We start from the raw sequence: 12,213 nt of genomic DNA, 5'->3' as shown, positions 1-12,213 counted from the left end.
ATACCTTAAAGATGTTTCAGGGAAGTCACAGAAACCTCACTCTGCCTATTCCTTTGAGTTCATTTACTTCAGCCATCTCATTTTACAGATGAGGTAACTGAGACCCGGCATACAGAGATGGAAAATCAAGGAAAGCAGTGTGGTTCAGTGGATGGCACACCAGACCCATCATTAGGGGAGAACTAGGCACAAATCTTGCCTCTGACTCCAAGCCTCTACACAGCTCTGGGCCTTGAGTGATGAAGCAGACTGAGGCGTGATGCACTAGAGACTCAGAATAAGACTGGGCGTTCATGTTCAGAAATCAAATCTGTCGTCTAAGACACCATGTAAGCCATGTAAAGGTCTGGGTAACTCAACCCCAATGCCACTTATTGACCATGGGAGGTCTTTGACTCTAGTACCCTTCCTTTACAGATGACCAGACTCAGACCCAGGGGGCTTTAAGTGAGCTTGTTCTACATAGTGCTCATTCCAAGAAGGGAAACTTAAAAGTAGCCAGTGTTTAGACAGTCCCTTGTATCATTTCATTTCAGTCTCAATATTCCCATAAGGTATATACTTCAAATATTGTTATTGCCATTTGGTGGATGAGGAAACTGAGGTTTAAGCAGCTTCCATGGTAACACAGCCAGGCAGGACTTGCACCTGGGCCTGCCTGCTGGAAAATCCACTCCTTTTCCTCTCCCCACCCCACTTCCTTTAATAAAAGAAAACTTGTAGAACCATCTTTTAACTTTGTGAAATGCTGGGGGACATGAGCATGCAAGGACTCTTCCCTTCTCCCACTTTATTTTACTCTACAATTGTGAGCTTTGACCAACAGACCATCTTCTGATTTGATTGGTCTGTATAAGATAAAATACCTCCAAGAAGAGAGACTTACATGAACTGATGCTGAGTAAAATGAGCAGAACCAGGAGATCATTATATATCCCAACAATGATACTGTATGAGGATGTATTCTGATGGAAGTGGATTTCTTCGACAAAGAGAAGATCTACCTCAGTTTCAATCGATCAAGGATGGACAGAAGCAGCTACACCCAAAGAAAGAACACTGGGAAATGAATGGAAACTGTTTGCATTTTTGTTTTTCTTCCTGGGTTATTTCTACCTTCTGAATCCAATTCTCCCTGAGCAACAAGAGAACTATTTGGTTCTGCACACATATAGTGTACTTAGGATGTACTGCGACATATTTAACATGTATAGAACTGCTTGCCATCTGGGGTAGGGGGTGGGGGGAGGGAGGGGAAAAATCGGAACAGAAGTGAGTGCAAGGGATAATGTTGTAAAGAAATTATGCAGGCATGGGCTCTGTCAATAAAAAGTTATAATTATGAAAAAAAAACCCTCCAAGAATAGGTTTAAAAATAAAACAGAAACAATATCTGAGGGTGGTTTTTAGCACTGGAGGAGCCATATAGAGTGTTTCTATATCTAAATAATCATTTCTTGAATTATTTTCCAGGCATTTATATTTTCTTGCTTTTTTTGTCCTTCACCTCCAACAATCTGTCTCTATCTTTTAGCCTTCGGCTATCCTGAAGGGGCTCAGGATCCTCTGGCAGTATTTCACCAGTGTGTGTTTGGAGAAGTGAACAATGTGTTGGTCTGCATTATTCTCCCAGCCTTTATCAGGCCAGGCTCTTTCTGACGCTTGCTGTGACCCAAGCTCCCCACTGTCTCAGAATACATCACCAGACTCTGTGCCCCTGGCAGTATTCTATGGAAATGTAGCCCAGGAGGCCACTGATAACACTGTAACCTCTCTTTCCCTCCCACTCCCATATACACACACATTTGCATTTTTGAATTGGTAGCTGGCTGCAGCTACTCTTGAAACCCTATCCTGTGACGTGGAGCAGTTTGCAGGGATTGTGCTGCTGGGCTGGCATTGGGTGGGACTCACCAACATAAAGGAAACCAATTTTGATTGGTTTCAGAGCTTTGATTGACTCAGGGACCAGTCATGACTTCAGCAGAATAGTGATGAAAAGGCAGAAAGGAGAGACACTTGGGGTACAGAATAAGACTGAATGTGTAGATGGCCAATGTCTTGAATTTTTTTTTTTTTGCTTGATTTCATTTATTTGTTTAAAGGGAGACTTGTATGTAGGGTAAGGGTGAACTGGTTTATAGCAATAGATGCCCTTCTCCCCACCATCATCAAGCCCTTCTCCCCTCCAAAGCAGGAAAGGAACATCAATAAAACATTTAAAAATGCATAGAAGGAAAGAAAAAGGAAGCCAGAAGGAGACACAAGTGAAGCAATTGGTTCTTGCCTTGTTAACTTTTTTTTTTTTTTTAACACAAGTGGTATTTAACAATAATTCATTGTTTCTTACCCAATCTTTTTTTTTTTTCTTTTAATACTGAACTGTTTCTGTGTGTTGATGATTGTGGGGTTCATAATATACTTCTAGAAAATGAAATAGTATAAGATTCACGAAGGGATATTTTTATGGAGTTTTGTCTTAGATTAGAAGCAAGAAGGATAGCTTGTAACTTGTAGCTCAGTGGTCATGAATAAGGTCAGAGTAGAAGGAGGACATACTTTCAGGAGGCAGAAATGGAAATGCAGGATATTTAGGTAGAAGGAAGAGCCTGAGACAAATCACATAGAGGAAACAATCAAGAAACTTTTTAAGTTAAAAGGAGAATCAATTTGTACAAGGTCCATAAATAAGACTGATGTAAACTAATGGTCTTTTAATTAGCCAACAAACTTGTATTTACTAGGTGCCAACTATGTGTCAGACACTAGTCACCTTAGCCCTTCTCTCCTCAGAGTGGCTAGGCTAGTGTTGATGGATGCTTAGGATGGGGGCAATTGTGGCACACTAATAAAATATCCACCAAAATCTAGATGATTTCATTGATCTGATCAACCTTTATGAAGACCTTATTATGTGCCTTACAAACATTACTAAATACTAGGGATTAAAAAAAAGAAGCAAAAGCACGATTCCTGTATTCAAGAAGCTTATTCAAATGAGGAAGACAATGTGCAGATTCATACAAGATATAGTCAGTGTGAAAGGAAATTGATTTTAGAGAGTCTGGAACACAGAGGGATTGGAAAGAGTTTTTTGCAGAAGAGGTTTGAGTTATATCTTCAAGGAAGTCAAGGGAACAGCAACAAAAGCAGAAGAGCAAGAGAATTCTGGCCCAGAGGACAATATTGCAAATGCAGGAAGTCTGGGGGAACATCATTGTGCAGCACCAATAGCAGGGGAACTAAAGTGTGAGACAATTGTAGGAGGAAGCAAAGTCATGGAGGCTTTAGACGTCTACTTTATGTTTGATTCTGCAGGGAATGGGCAACTTTACTGTAGAGCAGTGTTGATGTGATCAGATCTGTACTTTTGGAAAACCACTGTGTTGGGTGGACCAGACTGAGGGGAGATTGAGACACAGAGGTCAATTAAAAGACTGGGTTAGTCCAGGTAAGAGGTAATGGGAGACTATATTTGGCAGTGGCTACATGCCTGGAGAAGGCAATATCATGTGGAGATGTTATGAAAGCAGAAGTGGCCAGATTGGACAAGAAATTGAGTAGGTGCCATTGGTGTCCCCATTTTAATCTGGCCCAGCTCCATCTAATCCAACTCAATAACTATTTATTAATCACCTTTTGGGGCAAGGCACTGTGCTAGGGATTCAAAGACTAAAGGACATAACAGCTCTGGCCCTCAAGGAGTTGACGATTGTTCAGGGCTGCCTCCTGCAGAGCACTCATCTTTATTGTTCCATTCACCAAAGCTCTCCCTCCCCCTCCAAAAATTATAGAAATGTATGTGTTAATATATACATACATACATAATACATACATACACATGGTTTATGCGCGTGTGTCTGTGTATACAAGCATACCTTTTTTATTGTACTTTGCTTTATTGTATTTCACAGATATTGAGTCTTTTTTTAAAACACAAATCAAAGGTTTGTGGCAATCCTGCTTCAAATAAATCTATAGCACCATTTTTCCAACAGCATGTGTTCACATCATGTCTCTGTGTCATATTGGGTAATTCTCACAATGTTTCAAGCTTTTTATCATTATTATTATTATTATTATATCTGTTCATGGTGATCTGTGATCAATGATCTTTCATGTTCCTATGGTAATTATTTTGGGCCATCACAAACTGCATCTGTATAAGACAGTGAATCATCAGTCCCTATGTGATATTGGGTAATTCTCACAATGTTTCAAGTTTTTTAGCATTATTATTATTATTATTATATCTGTTCATGGTGATCTGTGATCAATGATCTTTGATGTTCCCATGGTAATTGTTTTGGGCCATCACAAACCATATCTGTATAAGACAGTGAACCATAAGTCTCTGTGTTATGTTGGGTAATTTTCACAATATTTCAAACTTTTATTATTATCATTATTATATCTATTTATGGTGATCTGTGATCAATGATCTTTGATGTTCCCATGGTAATTGTTTTGGGCCATCACAAACTGCACCTGTATAAGACAGTGAACCATCAGTCTCTGTGTTATGTTGGGTAATTTTCACAATATTTCAAACTTTTATTATTATTATTATATCCATTTATGTTCTGTGATCAGTGATCTTTGATGTTCCTATGGTAATTGCTTTGGGCCATCACAAGCTGCACCTGTATAAGATGGTGAACTTAATGGATAAATGCTTGTTCTGACTGTTTTACCAGCCATCATTCCCCCATCTCCCTCTTGTCAGGCCTCCCTATTCTCTGAGACAGAGAAATACTGAAGACTATTACATAAACTTAGTGACAAAGCAAGGGGTGGACTTCTACAGAATTGATTTGAATTTTGAAAGTTCTATTGTGGGGGTAAAATGCACTCAAACACGCTGTAGAGAAATCTTTCATGAAAGGAAGCGCCAGTCAATGCAACAAACTTTAACTGTCTTATTTTAAGCAACTGCCTCAGCCACCCCAGCCTCTCCCCCCCCCCCATTAGTTAAGCAAGATCTTCCACAACAAAAAGATCTCAATTCATTGAGGGCTCAGGTGACTGTTAGCATTTTTTCTCAATAAAGTATTTTAAAATTAAAATTCTTTTTCTAGAAATAATACTATTGCACACTTACTACATTACAGTGTAGTGTAAACATAAATTTTATACACTGGGAAACCAGAAAGTTTGTATGGCTCACTTTAGTATATGATTAGCTTTCTTATGGTGGTCTGGAGCTGTCCATGCAGTGTTGCAGGCGTTCGCCTGTATTATGTTGAGACTCTGTCTGGAGTAGCTGATTGAAAACCACTTGCAGAGTATGAAAGACCTGAGTTCAAATCCTTCCTCTGACACCTATTGGCTGTGTGACCCTAGGGAAATGATGAAACATTTCAGTGTCCCCAGTCCCTCACAACAGGGGCCGATCTATTTTGGGAAGGGACATTTCCTCTTTAGGAGAACAAAGAAATCAAAGACCATGTCATATATTTTGTGTCGTCATTCATCCCTCCTAAGTTCCTTAATTTTTGTATCTCCAGCACTCAGATAGAATAATAAGTATTTATCGAGTGAATGAACATTGTATTTCTCCATATTATTAAGCCTTGTGGGATGTTGTTTTAGAGCTTCTTGAGGCACAAGATGTTGAGAGCTTAAGCCACTTGCTTGCTGTTGCCCTGATAGAGACTGTCTGAGAGATGAGTTAAACTCGGGTCTTCCTGACCTTCCAGGTCCAGCCTTGGAGCCCACTGCCTTTCGTATGACGGGCACAATTAAATCGGAAAATGCATCCAGAGCAAGGAAGTGCTGGGTGCTTTCTCCTGAGGCTGCAGTCCCGGGCTGTGTTTACAAGACAGATTTTTTTATTATGATGGGTTGGTCGTTTCCCATCCACAATGGCTCAGCTCCTCCATGGGCAGTCAAAGGCAGGTCTGTTTTCATTCATTGTCTGCACACTCAGAGGCTGTGAATCTTCAGGCAGCGCCCACTCCACCCTCCACAAACATTTCATGGAAATCAAAACCATCTGGCCCTCAGCCAGGCAGTCAGCGGCAGCTGCCCCCACTGGCTTTGATGGTCATCCAGGGAGATGGCCAGGCAGCTGCATGAAAGGAACCGTGGCTCCAGACCCAAACCCGTGACCAGAGCAGAGCTCCACCTTTCAGAAGCTCGCTGCTTTGAAGACGGGTATTGTTTTTATTCTTTTCCAGAATGAGTTCTATAAAGACTAGAGCTCCCTGACACTCATCAACATGGAGGAGTCCATTAATTCAGTGGAATGACCTGTCAGCTTAGTGGGGAACAAGACTCATCAGAGCCTAGGCTTAGCTCTTGCTAAGCAGCTTTGGAGTTCCCAGCTGAAAGGGCCTCGAGAGACCAACCTGAGAGTCACAGGATGGGGTCTCTGGCGGGGCTCCCCCATCCACATCTTCAGAGTTCTGCTAATTCAACAGGGGATTTCTGCAGTGTTATCAGGGCCCTCTGAGGCTCCCCAAACACCGCATTTCCATAGAATGCTCTGCTTCAGGGAGGTCTGTGATGTGTTCTGTGGGGAGTTCAGGTCACACACAGCAGGAAATTAAAAAAAAAAAAAAGAATCCTTGCTCTGATGCAGGCTTGGAGGTTTATTTAGACCAAGACGGTGTTAATACCTTCTTCAAGCTTTGCAGTCTGCCTTTGCATCCAGTAGAGATCTAGACTAGGAGGGCACAAGGCTTTAAGGGCCCTTGAAAGCCTGAATCTCTGGCTGGAAGAGACCTTGGGGCTGCCTGATCACAGGGATCTCAGGGATTCCCTAATCCAGGCCATGCTCAGAGTCGAGTTGTTGCTTCGGCCTTTCCACAGGAGTAGGGTTCAGGACACCAGGAGCTCATTCTCTCCCAAGGCGTCCCACTGCATTTTGGGACAAGCCAACATGTCAGGAGGATGTAGAGCCAAATCTTTGCGAGCTCCTCTCCTTGCTCTGGTGCCTCTTGCCCATGACAGTCTTTGGGAAGAAGGTAACCATACCTCTGTCCAGCCTCAGCACCTCTGGAACTTCTAACCTCTCTCCATTTCACCATCCCATTAGATCTTTGGACTCTTCAGCTTACCAAGGTTTTTATGAAATCATGGGATCCAGAAAATGAAACCCAGTGCTTCCGTTGTGGTTTGATCAGTCAGAAAACCTGGGTTTGAATCTTGCCTCTGTCACTCTCTACCTATAAGACCTTGGATAAAGCACCTTCCTCTCTTGGGTTTCAGTTTTATCCCTTAGAAAATAAGGAAGTTGGGCTTGATCAGGGGCTACTCACTTTTTTCTATATCATGGACCCCTTTGGCAGTGGACACTCTCCCAGCATGAGATTTTTAATTGTTAAAATAAGATGTGGATGATCACAAAAGAAACCAATTAAATTGAAACATTATCATGATATTTAAAAATATATTTTCAAAACTCCCAGGTTAAAAACCGTTGGAGTAAATTACTTTTGTAATACCTTAATCTATAATAAGGGGGAGGGCAGTGTATGTCAGCTAAAACCTTTAGCCTTAAAACCAAACTGAAAGTGATAAAGTTCAAGTTCAGTGTCCTCCTGCTGATGTCCACTGTATGCTGCCTCATCTGAAGTCATGTTCCTGGAGCTCATGCTATCACTGGGCACTGCCCAAAGGATGCTCCAACCTGGACTTGGCTTCCTCAGTTGCCCCACTTGAACTATGGACCCCCTAAACGTGTGTGAAGGCCTAGGTTGGGTTCCTGGCTCTGGTCCTGGCTGTGCTACCAACCACTGTCTGTTTGACCTTAGTAATCCATCCCCTTCCCCCAGACTACATCTTCTTTATCCCGACACAATCCCAGGGATCCCTCCAGGCTGGAATCTTCTGATGCATCTTCACTGCATTCTATCAGTGATCTTCTGGAGATGGTCCTCTTGTATTTGCTGTATGGCCCAGAGGAGAGACTAGCATGGGACAATCTCAGACCAGGAGTCCCTGAGGCCACCTCAGGATGCAGGTCAGCAGGCCTGCTCAGAGGTGGATTTGGCCTTGGAGATTCCAACAGAAATCATCAACTGGAGATTATTTTCTCTGGTGAGCCTTGGGAGCCTCTTTTCTGAATATTATTTTTAACATTATAAATTAAGAGGCAAAAAGGCTCAGTGGACAGAGGGCAGGGCCTATAATCAGCAAGACCTTAGATCAGAACCATCCTCTTTTTATTACTTATTATTAACTATGAGACTTTGGGCAAATCATTGAACTTCTGTTATTTCAGAGTGTCGTTGTATAGATCAAATGAGATCATTATTTGTGAAGCATTTTGCCAACCTCAAAGTGCTACATAAATGTGAGCTATTGTATAACTGGTAATTTTTGCTGTTGTTCAGTTGTTTTAGTTATGTTTTTGTGATTCTATGTGGAGTTTTCTTAGCTAAGATACTGAAATGGTTTGCCATTTCCTTCTCAAGCTTATTTTACAGATGAAAAAAATGAGGCAAACAGGGTTAAGTGACTTGGCTATGGTCACAAAGCTAGACCATTTCCTTCTCCAGCTTATTTTACAGATAAAAAACTGAGGCAAACAGGGTTAAGTGACTTGGCTATGATCACACAGCTTGGCAATATCTTAGACCAGATTTTAAATTAGGAAGAAGAGTCTTCCTGACTCCAGGTCTGACATTCTATTTGCTGTGCCACTTAGCTGCCCATGCTGACTACAGAATCATAAAGAAAACAGTTATAAGAGCTTTGAAGAAGTCTCACCATCCTGGAAAAATAATTTCTCAGAAGCCATCAAACTGTGCACAGTCTTTGATCTAATGATGTTCGCAGTTAGCATAAGGCTTTATTCCCTGTGTAGACACCAGATGGCATTGCTAGCCACTAACCTGATCTTCCTTACAAGGGGACCAGATACTGGGAAATCCCATCCTCCTTTGCTGATTTTGCAGTCTGTCTTAGTCTAAAAAGAGTGCCAAGTGGCCCTGGTTCTCAGTAAACAGGTGACTTCTTCATCTTGGCTCTGTTCATGGCCAGATGATTATATTCATGCCACAAATATCTTTGAATTGTGATTATTTTGGATTTTTCTTCAGAATTAGTTGTTGAGCTCCTACCAACAGGAAACCTACTACCTCCTTAACCTGCTATATTGAACTGGGTCTTTATTTGACTTTAGTAGGATGGCATTAACCATGCCAGAAACAAACAGATGTGCAGATATTGTAGAAAACCACATATTCTTTAGCGTTTCATCAATTAAAGGGATTACAATAATACATAATAGGAATAGGCACTTGGACTCAGAAAATTATCTCCCTTCTTTCTGCTTGAAATCAATTAAAGGGGTTAAAATAATATATAACAGGAAGAGGACCTTTGGCTCAGGAACTTATCTCCCTTCTTGTTGCTTGAAGACATGGACTCATAACAGTGAACAGAAGCTCCTATTGCTATTTTTTGGTTTGGGTTTTTTGCCAGCAGCTCTGCTCAGGTCAGACCTCCAGCTTCTCCTGCCTCACTTCTGATCCAAAGGTATCATACTATAAAAGGGAGCCATGGTCAGGTCAGCATAAGCCTTTTCTGCCCCAATGAGCATCTTGCATTTTCTGTCCCTCTAAAACTTCCTGTTCCACTCCCTCTGTCCTTGAACTCACAAATCTGAATCTCACTGCTTCAGTGAGTGTATTTGTGATGGGCTGGAAGCCTTTCCAGTGACAAAATCTGGAGAGTTACAGTCTGAATTTGTAAATGGAGTATTCTTATAATTTGTTGGTCAAAAGTATGGCAAAAACAATAGCAAGGTAATAAAAGTATGGTACAGAATGCATTACTTCACCTAGACACCAAACCAGATTCAGTTGACAACTAGCAGTAAGGTACATGAGGTGGAACAATTCTGTGATTTATTATTCAAATAGGATATGATGAAGCTCTCATTTAAAATAGCAAACACATCATGTTCTGCTCCATGAGTATGGAGAGCTAATTTTATCTTTGTTAATAGGAATTCAATGGAATGGAAATAGAACTGGAACTGGTATCAGGAGAGACATCGTTTCAGATTTGCAGATCAATTAAGGAAACTGGGAAAGTTTTGCCTGGAAAAGGGAAACTTGAGAGAGGTGATAATTGTCAAAGATTTGAAGTGCCTTCATGTGGAGGAGGAGGCAGCCTTGATGGCTCCACAAACAATGATCTCTCTGGCAGGAATGTATAGAGAGGTAGAACCAGGCTTAAGGTAAGGACCAAAAAATCCTTCCCACCAATTTGAACTCTCCCCGAGTGGGATGGGATGGAGTGCTTCAGTAGATAACAAGACTTCAATCCAAGAGCACAGGCAAGGTGGCCTCTACTACATAGATTTTAGAAAAACCCTTTTTTGACCATAGACTGGACATGATAGCTGTGGAGGACACAGAATTCAGGCTCTGTACTTGCTAGTTGAGTGATCCTGGGCAAGTGATGAACCTTGCCTGAATGAGTCTCAGTAAAATGGGGAGAGTAACACTTATACTTCCTGATTTACAGGTTTGTTGGAGGGGGGGAAGCTTTAATAACAGCTTCCTCTAGTATGGAAAAAGCCCGGGTTCTGGAGTTAGAAGACCAGGTTTGGAATCCTGGCTCTGTCATTATTTCATGTGAAATCTTGAGCAACTGCCTGCTTATTTTTGCCCTGGTCTCAGATTCTTTACCTATAAAAGGAGGATTCTATTTCTAAATCCCCAAATCATATGCAAATAGAAGCTGTTAATATTGTCACTTGGCACTACACAATCCAGAGACCAAATCCTGTGCTTCTTCAAGTGCCTCATTCTTAACAGGACCCCGTCAATATCTGAAGGAGATTCCAACTGGCCTGCAGTGCTGGCAATAGTCTCTTGGGTCTTTTTCAAACTTGAAAGCATATTTGGGTATAATTTTTTTTTCTTTATTATCCCTAAAGGTAAACTCTGAAAAATAGAATGCCTATTTTAACCTCAGAAGAAGGGAAACTTTCTTTTCTTTTTGTTTTTAAAGACTGTTTTCCTTTCATGAGAGACTTGACTGTTTGAGAATGTTTTCATAATAGCAGGATTTACCATTGTTCAACAGACTTGGACATCACCTTGCTTTTTGTTTTCTGTCTTTGGAGTTCCAATCAAGCCATCCAGCCCTCTTAAATGTGTGAATGTCATCCACCTTCTGGAAGATCGGAGTTGGATCACATTTAGAATGATCTGAGATGTGGAAATATGTTGTGGATGGAAGACAGAAGTAGGCATTTGAGAAATATATTTGAGGAAGTGAATGTAACAAGTGGACACAATTCTTTTTAGGAGTTTACCATTAAAAGAGTTAAAAGAGAAGAAAGAGAGCAAAAGATTGAGACAATGAAAAGTTCACAAGTAGCCCTTTTTTCCTCAAAAATTGGGGACATCTGAGCATATTTATAACTAAAAGGGAAGAAAGCAGGAGAGAGAGAGAGAGAGAGAGAGAGAGAGAGAGAGAGAGACAAAGACAGCGAGACAGAGAGAGAGACAGAGACAGAGACAGAGAAAGATAGAGAGAAAGAGAAAGAGAGAGAGAAAGAGAGAGAAAGAAAGAGAGAGAGAGAGAGAAAGAGAGAGAGATAGAGATAGAGAGAGATAGAGAGAGAGAGAGAGAGAGAGAGAGAGAGAGAGAGAGAGAGAGATTGAAAATGGAAGAACTAGAGGGAATAACCAATAAGGCAAGTTTCTGAAGGAAAATGGAGAATATGGGGTCAATAGCACAAGAGGAAGAGTAAGGTTTGTCAAGGATGGATACCTGAAGACTGAAATGATAATAAGAGCTTAAATTGATACCAGTACTTTTGAGCTCATAAGATAGTTTACATTTTTATTTTATTTTATTTTATTCTCGCTATGATCTTGTGATAAGAACCAGGTGTGGCTATTATCTTTGTTTGACACATGAGGAAGTGAGGAGAGAAAAGTGAATTTATGTACATGGGGTCCATGACAAGGTATATCAAGGTAGGCGGGGAGGTCAGGAGCCCTGGTGCCTGAACTTACAACCAGCTCTTTAGTCATTTACCAACACTGCTATTGTTATTGTTATTACTGTTATTATTGGTGTTAAATTACCACTACAATTATTACTATTGCTATTATGATGGTCACTATTATTCTATGATTATTATTGTTGTTGTTATTATTATTAGAATTGTTTTATTACTTTCACTTTTATTATTAAGACTACTACGCTATTATTACTATTAGTATTACGACTGTTATCATC

This window comes from Sarcophilus harrisii, chromosome 2, assembly GCF_902635505.1.
Source record: "Sarcophilus harrisii chromosome 2, mSarHar1.11, whole genome shotgun sequence".
NCBI classification, from domain to species: domain Eukaryota; kingdom Metazoa; phylum Chordata; class Mammalia; order Dasyuromorphia; family Dasyuridae; genus Sarcophilus; species Sarcophilus harrisii.
Note: the sequence above shows the minus strand (reverse complement) of the source record.